This window comes from Zosterops lateralis, assembly GCF_965231275.1.
Source record: "Zosterops lateralis genome assembly, chromosome: 11".
In the NCBI taxonomy this organism is placed as follows: domain Eukaryota; kingdom Metazoa; phylum Chordata; class Aves; order Passeriformes; family Zosteropidae; genus Zosterops; species Zosterops lateralis.
The window spans coordinates 216,276-231,623 of NC_139771.1; the positions used below are offsets into that span (position 1 = coordinate 216,276).

The window sequence follows — 15,348 nt, forward strand, 5'->3', positions numbered from 1 at the left end:
TGCCAACTGCTGTTCATGCCCTACAGCTGGGAGGGAAGCAGCTGTTTTGATGGGTCTTTATTATAGTCAAACAATTCTAAGAAATTTTAACTGCTAAAACTTCTGTACAGGATGGACTGGGTCAGATTTTGTTTTTTAATAAAATTGCATTAATGCGATTTTATGTAATTTTTTTCCTATATCCTCCCCTGAAGGTCTCCTAGCAGCACATGGTTGTTCTGCATGCCAAGTGAAACCTATCCACAAAACTGTAATAACCTGGACTGGATTAATTTTGTCAAAGAGGACGTGATAATTATTTGAGGTTTATATGTGGTTTTTTTTCATCCAGCTGATTTCAAAGCACTGTTCCAGTCAGTGAACCCTGCAAACTCTAATTTTAGGGGTTAGCCTTGAAACCACTCTGATTCCATATGTTGCTCAGGTAAACGAAGGGAATCTAGTTATATAATGTTAGATAAAATAATTTATAATATAATAGCCTTAATAGTTAATCATAGTAAAAATCCATGCAAGAAGAAATCATCTGAAGAAATTTCTTTAGGTAATTTATTTTCAGGTAATAAAAAGACTTAAAGCTGTAACAGTCAAGGCTGATTTACAAAAATCAGATTTTCTCCAGACTCTCCTGGTAGGGTCACAGGCCCTGGCAATAGATGGCAGATGGAACTAGCGTGGGTGAGTGTATGGAATGCTGTCCTCCTGTTGGGCTGCTGATTTAGTTGGAATTCTAGCTGTTTAGTTGCTACTGGTATGCAAAAAGATCTGCCTGAAGAGAGGCAGTCTTGTGGATTATATGAGTCAGGTAAGTTTGTTTCATGGCAGTCCATCAATTTTGCATTTTTTCTCCACAGGGACTGTGTGTGCCTGTGGTTTCACATAATTCTTAACTCTTTTTAACACATCCACTCCCTGTGCAAATTCTGTATTAACCCTTTAATTGTAAACCAACAGCAAACTGCTCACAAAACTTGCTCTCAATTTTTGTAATTGCCAGCCAGGTTTACGATGAGGTTAACTCAACCTAAAATACTTTGCTATTGATAATCATAATGCGTTTTCCTAGGAACACAACATTTCTTCCATTTCTTTGATATTACATTTCTTAATAGCCATAGAACCCTGGAGTATACCAAGGGCTTGGGAAACTGATACAGTGTTTTTTCTGTTTTAAACTAAATTAACCTTTAAAGTCTTTCATTGGAATATTGACTACTTCCAATAAATGCAAACCAGGAATTCTTAATTACCTTTGACACTACAGTAAAAAAACAGATCAAACCTAAAAGCACAAGTCACCTTCTTCATGGTTAAAAAAAATATATATATATATATTTCTAAGCCAATTACAGAGGATTAAACTTGTCAAATCAGATGCCTTGCATAGTAAAAGGGAAAATTAAACACTCGGAGAATGGGCTTGTTTATTTATTTTTCACATAGTTGCCAGACTGTCGCAGTGTCAGCATCTTCTGCCCCTGGCTGGCCCTGGCCAGCAAGGTGTGATTAATTCAGTGTCCTCAGACACCTGCACAACCCTGTGAGTCCTGGCTCAGCAGGAAGCAGAGTGCGACTGTCGCAGGAATGAAGAGGAGACTGGAGAGGGCGCACCAAACTGAGTTTATTGGGACCCCCGGCTGAGGAGACATCAGCTCAGGGCGTTTGCCTCACCAGAGACCAGGAGCACCACCTTACAGTAACTTTTATATGGGGGCGGAATAGGGGGATGGGTTCTGCTCTGGGCCAATTGCAACAACAGGGGCGTGGCTTGGAACATAATGGCCATACACAATGACAAATCACAAGGGAGTGGGAGGGGGAAGCTGGGATCCTGCCCAATCACTCGAGGCTCTCCCTGGAACTTTCCAGACTCTGGGCAAGGCCCTGCAGTGACAGACGGACCCGGGGTTACATGGCACAAGATTGACAGGTAACTGTGACAATGGTGAAACCAAGTAGGGGAGGAGCACGGGGGGTACATGGAACGAACCATTTTACATATAACAATACAAGAGTAAATCATGAATACAAACAAACTGATGGAATCAAAAAATGCACCGCCACACCAAACTAAACGGTCTTAAAGGAAAAAAGTTCCCAGAAGGATTTTACATTGAGGAAACCAGTGCCAGGAATCTTTTCAGGGCATCAAGCTGTCTGGTGAAAACAATTTCTGGTGAAAGTTGTAGAACTGTAATCTTGATATAAAAGTGTTTTTTTGCAACATTCTTTAGGCCTTTCCAGAAGGCAGTGGCCACTCCCTTTTTAGTAATGCTTTATTTCTCAGGTGATTTAACCAATCTCAATGGGCCTGATTAGGAAATTAGATACTAGTGATGGAAGTGGGACATAGATCAGACAGATTTTTCTTTGTAAGTGCACAGCTGGTCACATACAAGCCATGAGCAAGTGTTATTGTCCTCATATTACATGAGAACTGGGTAGGGACTAGATAAGGTATAGGAAATAGGTCACTTGGGAATAGAGGTTAGCTGGTGTCCGCTGAAGGCAAAACACAGAGTTTCATGTCTTGGTCTTGAGCCATAATGGCGATTCTTTGAGCAGTCTGTGACCAATCAATGTATTTGGTTAGAGATTATTGTTGCAGCTTTGGTGTTCAGCAATAACTTGTGTGATGGAGCCACACTGGTGGTGGGCACTGGTTCGTGTCCCAGTGTTCTCTGGCACCACTGCAGCAAATCATCTGCTGATGGAGCATGTGGGAAACAGAGGGGCACAGCAAGAACTGCAGGAGAAGGAAGAGGTAGATTTGTGGCAGACATTAAGCAATGTTTTATTTCCTTTACAACACCCCACAGAGACCTCTGAAGTGTGAGGTACCTCAGGGCAGACTCTGCAGAGGCGTGTTTCAGCCCCATAGCAATCCTTGGTACTATTCCTCTGGAAGTGCACTGCTTGATGAGAACCTGGTTTGCAAGAATGACTCCTTAATAATTTTGATGAAAATCTGGAGTTATTTAATTGCTGTCAGTTACATCATACTTATTTCAAAATAATTAAAAGTGAGAATAGAATTAGACCTACTTGTCTTTAGCAATGTCTAATAGAGGGGACGTACCCGTAAAAGCTGTGAGTCATTGACAGAAAGGAAACTGCTCTTTATTGTAGTTTCTGCAAACAAGCCAAGGTGTGTTTAGGTGTTAGGAAGGAAGTCACCATCTCTTTGTTGGAGAGTTGGACAGTGCTCAGCTGCTGAGGGTAGAATGGGAATACCAGTGACAGTGAATCAGGAAAACAGGGCAGGATTTGTGTTTCTGAACTTTCCTCTCTTTGCTTAGACTGGCTCCAAGCCTGAGAAATTCCACATTTATTTGAATATTCATGCTTTTACCCTTGAATTGGCTTGCTAAAGTTTTTGGGTTTTTTTAAAGTATAACAGTCAGATATGACTGTGTTTTTAAGATAATGTTTTGGACTGAAGTAATAATGCATTTAACAGTTGAATTTTGTATCTTGCATACTAAAGAAAATCCCATGCTTGCTATGATTTTAAAATGCTGAACAAACAACAATTACAAATTACATTATATAATATATAATCTTCAAACCCAGGAAATACAAATTAGTAATTACTGAAAAGTGTTCAGTCTCCCTGGACAATGTTTTTAGTTGATGTGTTTGAGCAGATTCCACCTTGTTATATAATTATACGTGTTACATCAACTAATTAGTCATTCCCTGTGTGCATAAGTGGAAATTTATGGACACATAAAATATCCTAAAAGTTAAAGGTCCCTAAACAGAGCATCTCTTCACATTTCCTGATCTTGAATATCAAATTAAGCTTTAAAACGGGGGTCTGGAACTGCCACTTTCCATGACAGACATGGTAAGTCCTGGATAAAGAATGGACATACAGCCTGTGCATCTCTGCTCTTATAACAGGCACTGCCAAAGCAGGGGTGGGTGGGATGTCTGTTGGCTGCAGCTGTGACTAAGGCTTCATGTTTCAGGAACCCATCAGAAATTATCAGATTCAGCAACTTGACAGATTTCTCCATTCTGCTAATTACATCAATGCTGCTGGGAGCCCAGGTTTTACCCATAACTTGGTGTTGCTTAAAACATAAATCCCTGACTGCCACAGGGCAAGAGAAGTGCCAATTCTCCACACACCTGTGTAATGTATGTGAATTGCTGCTTTAGGAGCAGAGAAAAACTGCAGCTGTAAACTACTATGTAAAACTACTATGGTATCTTGATGGCTATTATCCAGCTGAATTGTCCCCAGTTTAAAAATAATTCACCTTAAGAACCAGTTTCTTTAAATATTATTTTAATTCCAGAATGTTTTCATACAGTGAGGAATTTAGAGATTACTTTAGTATTCCAACCTGAAGAAATGACATGGAATCACAGATCTTTACTTAAAGCAAGGTCTGATGTCTATATGTCTCTTCCAAACCACATGCCTATCCTCAGCAATTAGAAATAACTGAGAGATGAAATCTCCTTGCAAGATGTTGGTTTAGAAAGTAAGGCCAAACCATAGTTAACTGTTAGTTATTCTGCTGTAAAATGCTTCTGGTGTCTGGGCTACAAAATGTGATGAGTTTCTTTATTATTGTTTTTCCATTGGCTGTTTTATATTGGCAATGCTACTACTGTGAGAGACCTTCCACCTACATTTCATTTGAATTTAAGTGATGTAATTGTTAGTATTTATTATTATTATACTGACTTCGGTCACAGAAAATAAGATGATCGTTACCAGGCACAGTGCAAAAACAAACTAGAAAGAGTCCCTCATCTAAAGTGCTCATCACCTATCTCCATCTTCACATCCCTATATTTTTCCAGGTCAATAGGTCTTTTAAGTGTATTTCCATACTACTATTTTGTCCAAAACACACATGCCTGTTACCATCTGTACATTATTTGTCGCTATTTTCCCCAAGGTTTTAACCTAGTGGGACCTACTCCTGGTCGCTTGATGTTAATCCCCTTTGAGACTCAGCGTAGCACCATGTTCTTTGCCTGTCTATGGTCGGTCTGCCTCCTTGGCTGCTCCTAACCCCAGCTTGGCTTCCCTCACCCTCCCCGGGCCGGAGGCGGCGGACGGGGGAGCCGGGGCAGCACAGGGGCCGGTCGGGGCTGCAGAGGCGGTTGCTGTGGGCCCGAGCGGCCCCGCACCGGGATGAGCCGTGCGGAGGGGACCAGAAGGGAAGAGAAAGACAGGACGCACAGCCCAGGAGCAGATTGAAGCCGGGAAAGGAGCCGGAGCGGCGAGGGCGGAGAACAGGGCGGCGCCGGCGGAGAGGGGCGGGAGATGGGGCGAGGCGAATAAACATACAGAGAGGCATCCCCTCCCTCTGCCTGCCGTGACAGCCGCCCGCAGCCCCGGGACTGAGTCCCGGCCGCTGCCTCCGGCTCCCCGTGGCCACCCTCCGCAGCCCTTTCTCGCTGGCGCCGGGCCGGGGCGGCAGCTCCGCCAGCCGCATGCCTGGAGAGAGCGGGAGCAGCGCGGCGCAAGGTGAGTGCTGTCCCCTGGGCTGGGCTCCGGCGGGGCTGCAGGTGGGCGCTGCCCACAGGGCTGGACGGGCTCGGCTCTTGTGGGGCAGCCGGAGGCGGCAGCGGCGGAGCTGAGTGGAGCTCGTCCGGGGTGATCCGTCGCGCCTGACGGGACTCATCACGGAGCGGTAGCGGCGGTGCCACGGCGGGTCGGGAGGGGACTCTCGGCAGCTCCTGCCGGGCGGATCGGGGCTGGTCCTGCTCCGGCTCCTCGGCCGCTCCGCGGTGCCCCGGGCAGGGGAGGCCCGGGCCGGTGCGGGACGCGCGGGCTCCAGCTCTGCCCGTCAGGGGCCTAGAGGGGGCGGCTCCGGGCCCGGCGGGCCCTCGGCCCGCTCTCTCTCGGGTGCCTTTATTTGTTTGTGCTTTTGAAGAACTTCCAGCGTGCGTTTCGAGGGAAGGGTCGCGGTGCCCGGAGCCGGTGGCCTCCTTGGAGCCCCGCGGTGGCTGTCACGGAGCAGCCGTGCCCGCGCTGCTGTTTGCCTTGGCGGGGCCCGGAGCGGCTCCCGGCCCTTCCCTCCGCCCGCCCGGCCCCCGCCTCGGGGAAGGACGTGGGGGAGGCTCGGGCCGAAAGGAGAGTGGAAAAAAAACAAACAGGGAGCGTAATGAGTTACACTTGGAGAGCAGGGCTCCGCAGGGACTGCGGTGGGTCGCAGCGCGGGCTTGCAGCTCTGTATCCGCGGGCCGCAGGTAAAGGCGCGGGGCGGTTCCTGCCGGCTGCGGGCTCCGAGCGCTGCTGCTCATGTCGTGCTGGGCTGGGATTTACTGCGGAACTATTTACGTTCACGCCAGAAATTCGACTCAATCTTCTAGTACATTTTCACAGTTAAAGGGCAAAGGAAATTCCCTCATCCTCAAACGCTTGCTATGGAATTACTTTGGTTGCATACTTAGTTCTGTAGTACGTAGGGAGGTCTGCCGAGTGCAACAAGTGAGGTGGATGTTGTATCTACATAATTTGAGTTCAGAATAGGAGAACCCATGGGATTTGGAACCAAATGGAGCTAAGTATTTAGCTCCAATGAAGAATAATAGTGCTTGCAGAATGTAGATAGTAGAGTGTGTGAAACAGATCTACCTTGGTCCAGATGAAGTAAGAGGATGCACGGCTGTATCTCTGTCTTGTCATTTACTGGATTCAGTCCTTCTATTTAAATTTTTCGTATGTATGGTATGATACCTGTTCTCAATAAATATTTGTTAGCCAATTTCAGTAAATGTATTGTTTTGAACAGAGACGTCATTCACTCTCGGTCGGAGCGGTGTGTGTGGATGGGTCAGCAGTGTGACAGGGCCTCGTGACAAGACACTGTAACACTCAGTATCATTCCCTGCACATTCTCGCAGACCTCCACTCTGTTTTCAATAGCTCACTTCTTCTCAGGACTGTTTTTGTGTAGACAGTTGCTCTGGCGTGGTTCCAAGTTGTGGGAGTTGTATGTGCACATAATTTGGAGGTGTATTATGTAGAGTTGCTTCCAGCAAGCTGCCACTGAGACCACATGGCCTTGAACAAAAGTATTTTGTTTTGCTGCTCATGAATTGAAGTGGGTGATACCTGCTTCTCCTCGGGAATTCATGTGCAATACTTTCATATTGACTCAGGAGCTTTTTCCTGTGTTAAAAAGCTCCTGAGTGTGTCTTTTTTCCTATCTTAAATCTCTTGCTTTAAGTGTTAAAGAAAATTAACCTGACCTCTTAAATTTTGTTTATCCTGGAGTTTTATTTGTAAGTTTTCAGTGGCTTAGCTTTTTGAACGATCTCCTTTGATGAAAGGCTTTTCTGGGTTTTTTCTGTGGGAGCATCTGCCTGCTGCTGCAAATACTGTAATGAATGTATTTAGAATCCTTTTGGAGTACTTTGTGTAGGTGCTGTATTTAATTGAAGACAACTTACACTCGGTGTATGAGTGAGAGCTGTGTTTGGAGAAATAATTTGTTGCCATTTTCTTCCTGTGAAATATGGAGAGGAAACTGACAAATGATATGTTTGTGAAAGACTATTTTGTTTAACTCAACTAGCCTCTTAAGTGTCTGCTTTGTTACCAAAGTGTGCCTCTCAGTTTATGGGGATATGTTGTGGATTCCAGTTGTTCGGGTCATCTGAAATCTGGAATTAACAAACGGCTGAAACCTTGCATAAGTCTTTAGGAGTGTGTGAGATTACTCTAATGTAGTAGCTAAAAAAATTAGAAAATAAAGGACTTGGTAAATACGCTCCAGTAGTGTGTGATTAATAGGCACGTCCTGCTTTGTTTTTTTCTGTAACAGCTCTGAAGTAACTATTCTGAAATAAATGGTTATTTAGCATGTAGCTGCCGTGGTCTCCACCCCCAAATGTAACACAGGGAAATGCAAACGCACACAATCTGTTCTCCCCTCTAGTGCCAGCCGGGGTAGAACGTGCCGGGATGTGCTGTCGAGTACCCAAATGTGAGGCAATGATTAACTCGCAGGTGCTCGGAACAGCTCGGGATCAGCTGAAAGGGTTCCTGGCGAAAGGATCGGGCTGTTAATACCTAAACACAAGGGGGTGTGTACAATTCATTCACTTCCCAATCCCGTGCGGATGAACAGCCCGAGGGGAGGCTGCTCCGTGCCTGGAGGAGTCGTTCGTGTCTTACCCCGACCACTGCTGAGGGTAGTGCTTGAATCTATGGCTAACAGTAAAATGTAGCAATTCCCTCCAAAAAAATTGTTTAAACTGGTCAAGAAGCAGCAGCTTTATGTTCTTGGCAATGAAAGAGGGTTTTGGCCTTTTGTGTTAAATCATTATATATGCAATCAGAAATGTAACTAGAAAGGTGCCCCATACTGTTGTTTTTACATTTTCCCTTTCTGTAGAGTTGATTACCCCTCACAGTCCTCTAGTTGCCCTCATAGCTCTGCAGGTGTAATCAATGTGTGGTACAACTTCCATTCAAAAAAGTTAATTGGCTTTTATACCATTGAAGCTTGCATAAACTTGGAAAGTTGGCAAGAATTATCTGGACTTGTGTGGTTTCTGTAGAACAAGAACAGCTGCTCTGCTGCTATCATCTTCCAGATATTTTAATTGTTAATGAGAAGTGCATTTTTTTTTTTGTTTATTTTAAACACTTCACCATTTCTCCTAAATTAATTTTCAGTATTATAACTAGGAGAAGAGTATATCCACTACACTGAGTGTACTGTATCAGGAATCCTTCTGGTTTTATTTTAAATGCGACTTGTGTGCCCATGTGGTGTTCCTTCAGAAGGTTTTGTCTGGACTATCACCTGTTTCCTGAAGATGACAACCAGCTGTTTGCACAGGGTGTATTTTGGGGGTGACTGACTCCTTGTGCTTGTGGATGGCCTTGACCTGGGAGAGGTTAAGGGCAGGTAGGAATTGCAGCACCAGCACATTTGTATGGACATGTGCAGTGATGAGAACATCCCAGGCCTGGTATCCTCTTGTGGACAGTGAGGTTCTTGGGTGAGAATGAGCCCTAAAATGCTTTGCCTACAGAAGTAGGTGCTGTCAAAATTAACATTTGTTGATGCTCCATAGATAAGTAAATAATAGCCAAGAAAAAAAAACCAACTCAATCAAGTGAGTTGATTGTTGTGTGGAGGGGTGGTCTTAGAAACTTTCCCATGTAGGCTTGAATTCTAAAAACTTTCCCATGTAGTTTTGGATTCTGACTGTGCTTAGCAATTGCAGGTGAAAAGTTGTAAAGACTCAATTTTAGGGCAATACAACTCTGTCTGCCTTTCAATGTATTAAATAACCAAGAATGTAAATGCAAAGCAAACTTGACAAACTTCAATTAAGTGTATTAAACTGTGCAATAATCCTGAATAAAATAATCATGCTTATTAAGACAGTAGGCTGAAAGCATCATCATTTTAATTTTAGGCAGAAAATATGACTCCCTTCCAGGCAGATAAAATTTTAACCTGCTGCCATTTCCTGGCAGTGATGATTCTGATAAAGGGAAAAATGCGAAAAGGGAAAAATTGTATTTTTCTCAACTGTCATGGTATTTCCTTTGGTTTTCATTTGTTCTTAATGTATTTTTGGTGAGAATAAATGTCTTTATTATGAGGGAAGCAGAGATATGCTGAAAGGATGAGAAGAATGAGAAGAAAAGGGACAGTGGTTGCATTAATTTTATACTGAGCATGTATGCTGTATCTCATTTTTCTTTTTTGTTCTGAGTCTGTCTTTACAATGAAAAAGGTTTCATTTCAGTGCTAGCTTCAGAAAATGCATAATTTTGTTTAGTAAGTTGTTCCTTAAATTGACTTAGCTTTGTATAGCCCTTTTAATATTCTTTACAGAAGCAGCAAAAAGATACTTCTGGAAGTAGTTTTCTTCTAGATAAAATCTAGATAAAAAAAATAGAAAAAAAGTCTGTGTTTTATTGTTATAACTTTTGAATAGAAACTTAGTGCTTGCTTTCAAATACAGAAGTTTGAAGAGGATAGAGTTAAATAAATCTCAAATTCAGGTTGTATGAGTCACTAAATTGGGAACATAAATACTCATATTCTTTGGAAAGGACCTCTCAATATTGTTTTCCTGCATAGTGTCAACTGCAAAACACAATACAATATGTTTAGCTGAAAAGTAGTTGTATTTGCATTTGAAATCATGGTTTATGATAGAAGTCAGTTAACTTTTTGCATGTTAAAATTACCAAAGGTTAGCATTAACCAGTGGAGGCTACATTGTTATCCTGATGTGTTTTGTTTTCTTGCTTTGCCAAAAAGAAATAAAAGCTTGGAGAGGGGTAAAGGGTAGAGAAATGGGAAGTGCTGGAGAAATCTCCCTGCATACTGATAGAAGGGATAGGTTTTGTTTGCTGTCTGGTGCTGAAGCCAGAGACTTGAAATAGGAACATCTGGATCTTTTAGTCCAGAGAGAAAGAGATTTCTCTCATGATGACACATGTAATTTCAACATCAATGACAAAAAAATTTCTTGATATCTGTGTGTGTTGAATAGAGTAAAATATTTACTGTTCTCTGTACTCTGCTTAAACTATATTTCATTTTTGTGTGTATCTTCTGCATTTTAAACCTTCTCTTTAAAATGCTTTGTTGAAGTCTTTGCAGGTCTTTCATAATGTTAAATTTTGTCCTAATCAGATGGGAGGTTTGGTTGCACATTTTAGGGTACAAGAGTACTTACTGAAGCTTTAACTTTTTATTTTATTTTATTGATATGGCAATCAACTACCATGCCTGAAAGTGACAACAAAGGTCACAAACATTCCCTCTTGTACCCTGCACTGCTCAAGTTTCACTTGAAACCACTGGCAGCTCCTAATAACTGTGGATTGGAGAGTGTGGATGAGTCCTTGCTCTCCTGTATTCATGGCAGCAATGGACAGTATTATATAATATGCTGATGTGCAAGACAAACTGAACCAGCATTCTCAATTCTTTCTTGCTCTTTCCTGAGCAGTAACCTACTTAACCTGCTTAGGAAAATCAGTGTTTATTTTGTGAGTAGAACATGTGCATGTGCCTGCCTGTGGTGTCCCTGATGTTGCTGTCTTTCCATATAAATGTATTTGAATGGTTCTGAAAGCTGTCTGAGTTGTAACCCTCTCCTCTCTTTGGTGCTGAGAAAGTTCTCCGGGAGCTTCCATTGACGGTAATGTTAGATGGATTACGTAATTGGTTGCCTTCCATTTCTTCTGGTATTTTTTTGGGAAAAAGAGCTAAGGTTCAGTTGACCAATGGACTGGTTCTGTTGACAAGTGTCGTGTCATACTGGGGTGTATTTCTCCAGTATGGAGCACTCTCATGCCAGTACTCTGGCTTCAACCTGGAATGAACTTTGATCTATTTATTTATTTAATAGTTGTCTTTTACCTTTTCAGGTACTTTGTGCTGAGAATAAGTGCAACATTCATGCTATCTCAAAACTAAATATTGTCTTTTCTATATTGTGGATGGACTATCTCACTATTTATAGCACTGTGTGTCTATGGGAGAGGTAGCCAAACTCAACACTTGCTGTGAAGCAGGATCATTCCATTACTTTAAAGCTGCTTCCCTGTCACCTTGAAGAGTTCTGACATATTCACCAAAATGTGCAGCATCTAATGTGGTTCTCTAAACTGCTGCCTCCAAATATCTTTGTATATATGCTTCTGTAAAGTACCTATATAAAATTTAACTGCACTTCTAAAGAGGACATCCTATTTTTAATAGGATGCCTTTAGAGCAGGAATAACAATTCTCAAAAATAGGTATTTGAAAAGGTCCTCCAAATCATCATTCTTTAGAGCATCGGGTGCATTTTTAGACTCCAAGAGGGTAAGTAATATGCCACATGTGTTCTTTGAGGTCAAAACTTGAAATAGCCATGGTGTGTGTGAGACCAAGTTTATGGTGTGCTGCATGGATGACTTGAATTGAAGCAGTTATACAAACTGGAATTCTCAGCACTGGCTGTTACTTTGAAATATTCTTCAAGAGCTTCTTGACTTTTCACCTGGTTTCACTGAAGTGTGCTGTAGTGGCATAAAAATGTTGTGCAACAGCCGTATCTAAGAGTCTTTGAAAATCAGTTTGAAGAAAAGATTGTTCTTAGAATTTTTCATTACACAGTTAAATAGTGAAGTTTGGTTTAAAGTTTAAATGTGCCCTTTAACAAACTGTTTGCCTAGGGCGGGAGCTGGGTGCTATTGAGATGGGAGATACTTGTGTTTGCTGACTTTGGGTGTGGAAACGTTGCTTTTCAGAAACCAGTGCAAGGGTAAATATGTTCATTCACTAGAAATAGCAGATTTTAGGCAGTTAGTGAGGAAATGGGAATAGTCTCTTCAGAGTTGTTACACTACACCTGCTAACTGGTTCTTTAGGCTTTGTGAGCATAAAGACATTTTCTTCAGAGAATGATGGTGGGTAGCACATCTTTTTTCCTTGTAGTAGATGCACATTATTACCCGCTACATGGTGATGCTATTGCCTTCTTTTTCATTGAAAAGAATAATAGTTTCTGCATTGAGGGTTCTTAGAGTTCAGAAAAGATTTTTTTCCCCCCACAGTCTTCCTATCAACTAAGTATAATAAGATACTATTTCAACAATGCAAAGCATTTTAGTGAGGGTGAGGAACTGTGGGAACATGTTTCATCAGAAGATATTAATTATTTTTGCTTTAACTGTAGTGAACAGCTGTTGAATGATATGTTGTTTTTTTAACTATGGCTACTGTGAATATCTTGTCTAGAGATACAAATAAAGTGTCCAGGGAAAGGCAAAAAATATTTTTAGCCTGAGGATCAAAGTGTATCTACACTTAATAACACGAGGGGAGGGGGGAAAAAAGGCAGAGGAGAAAATGGGCTTTGTGTAGGGAATCAATTTTAACAAGATTGGCTAATACTTACCCCATTCTTCCAGATATAAAGTCAGGTTTGAGCCTGTGGGGTGTTGTGATTTCAGTTCTTTTCTTGAACCTTATCATGTTTTTCTGTTCAAGCGATCCTGCAGTGCTGTTCTGTGCAGGTCTTCGGGGGTTTGAGTTCTGTGCTGTACTAGAGCCTTTCCCCCAGCTTTGTTTTTTGTCCACTTAAGGGCAATTGCAGAACTCCCAAAATTAAATACGAATGAGTAAAATATACTTAAATATAACACACTTGTATGTATTTGAGCTAGTGGCTTACCACTGCTAGGCTTTTCGCTGCCATTATGTGGTGTAAGATTCTACTCTAAGGCAGATGGACTGATAAGGCTTAATAGAGAATTAGTATTTTTACTGGAAGCATAGAAGAGATAATATAAGAGCATTTTAGGGTTCATGTTTCCCTCTGGGGACTCTAGTGTTAAGCAACCTATACTTGGTCATAGATGAGGAAATATTCTGAATTTCAGATATCTCATCAAAACTGGCAAGGATGTTTCTTCAGGCTTCCTCAGTAAGACAGAGAGTAGTGATAAACTTAGTTGCTATAGATAAACTCTCTGGCATTGTTTTCCTGTGTTTTTGTTCTGCAATTCTGTTTTGCCCACTTTCTGCTGTTACAAGCACAGCACAATCTCCACGACAGCACCTACTTCAAGAGGGTATCTCTTATCTGGAACAGGCAAGGTTCAGTGTGCAGAGGCTGAGGAACAGAATGCAGTCTCTTAAATTAATATTCATTGACTTGTCTTGGCATCTGCCTTCAAGTTTTTAAAAGGGAACATGATAGATGTGTTTTCCTCCTTCAAGTTTCATCATGAACCTTGACTATGCCATTAAGTTCAAGTCTAAACAAGAGTTGTATGGTGATACAGAAAGAGGCACCTGTGAAAAGTGTATTTTTTTCTGAACATTGTTCTTTTGCTCCTTGAGTTGCATTTAATTTTCTAAGATGTCATTATGGGAGGCTGATTCTGAGGATAGTTGTAGTATTCTGATTGTGTGCATATATATATATATATATATATATATATTTAAACATATATAAAATTTTCCTTTGCTAGTTTTAGCTTTCGTTTTGTGTGGCTCCCTTTGAATATGAACAGTATTTTTTAGAGAGCCTTACAATTTTCTTTCCATGAAAAAGCCACCAGTTTTATTTTAGATCTACTGAAGCAGTATATGTTCACTGGAAATATGTCCATAAAATATTCTTAATGCTTGAAAAAATATATTCCTCTTGTACATATTTAATTAATTTTTTTTACTAAAAAAAATAAATTCTCAAGAAAGGGTCTTAAAGGAGAACGGTATGGCACATGAGTAAGGAGAGAATCTACAGGCTGAGAATTTTTCTCTGAAATGACTTTCAAGTAAGAGAAGTAGTGATACTTGGTATCCCTAGCTTTGTATAGTGTTGACAGATACCAATTTTCTGTTTGCCATTTAGAAACTAAAAAACTTTTGGTATTTTTTGACAAGGCCATAAAACTTTTCAGTATTGTGGGAATTAGCTGTTTAATTACTTGTTGCTCCTGGTGGAGAGTGAACAAGGACCTGTGTAGATCTGTTGAGAGGAATAGTGTGACAAAAGTGTGTCCCTGAAGCTTGTCTAACTCACCACTGTCCAACCTCTAGTGGGGCTGGAGGGCAATCCTGATGTGGCCTCCAAACCCTGACAATGCCCTCCATCTCCCCAGACAGTAACCAAGGAGTGTGATTGGAAAGAAGCTGATGTGGACAGCTGGTACAGACAAAAGTCACTCAAGGTGCACAGTGTGTGGCTGTTGTTCTCAGATATCAGGCTGAAAATGTGAGGGAGTTGAGCAGTTTGACAAGATGTATTCCTCTCTCTATTACTTTACGTGTTTTCTTTTGCAGAGCATCTCAGAACATAAATTAGGTTAATGCCATATTTAATTTATTTTCTGTTAGATCTATGTCAATCTTTATCATCAATTGTTCATAGAAAAGAATAGCACAGTAACTTTTATAACTTCTGGCCTCTGCTTTTGCTCTAGTTTGAGTGTGGAAGTCTCAGTGCAGAGATATGTATGGACTCTTGGCTTGGATATTTCCAAGGGTGGGGAGGAGAGTGCTGAAAACGTTGGTGGTGTTTTTTTTTGGTCATAGGTTGAACAGTTGTACTGCTCTAGTACCAGCTCACAAGAAAACAGTGGAAGTTGTACCTTTTTTGCTGGAATGGCAACCTTGTGGTTTTGTAATCTAAATCTTTGACCTTCCAATTTTGAGAGTTAATGGGCTGCTTCTAACCTTGCCCTGGACCTTTGATCTTACTGCTATGGGTGACTGTAAGAGGAGGTAAAACTCTTGTTGCCATAACTTGTGTGATCATTGAAGAACGTGGGCTTTCCCCAGGTCAGGAAATTGCTTCCTCAAAAAGGGAAACTCTGCAGAAGATGCTAAGTATGGA

At 41.6% G+C, this 15,348-nt stretch overlaps 1 protein-coding gene across 4 annotated transcripts in view; it reads left to right on the plus strand.

Annotated features, from left to right (window-relative positions):
- Positions 1 to 5,407: 5,407 nt before the first annotated feature.
- Positions 5,408 to 15,348, plus strand: part of ARHGEF3 (Rho guanine nucleotide exchange factor 3) — a gene marked incomplete at its 5' end in the record, with an annotated part of 107,906 nt that continues 97,965 nt past the window's right edge. Inside the window, one exon of one of the 4 annotated variants that reach the window (XM_083869373.1) lies at positions 5,408 to 5,494. Of the gene's footprint in view, positions 5,495 to 12,236; positions 12,265 to 15,275; positions 15,294 to 15,321; positions 15,342 to 15,348 lie in introns of those variants that run through there. The other 3 variants (XM_083869375.1, XM_083869376.1, XM_083869374.1) reach the window with 3 other exon arrangements.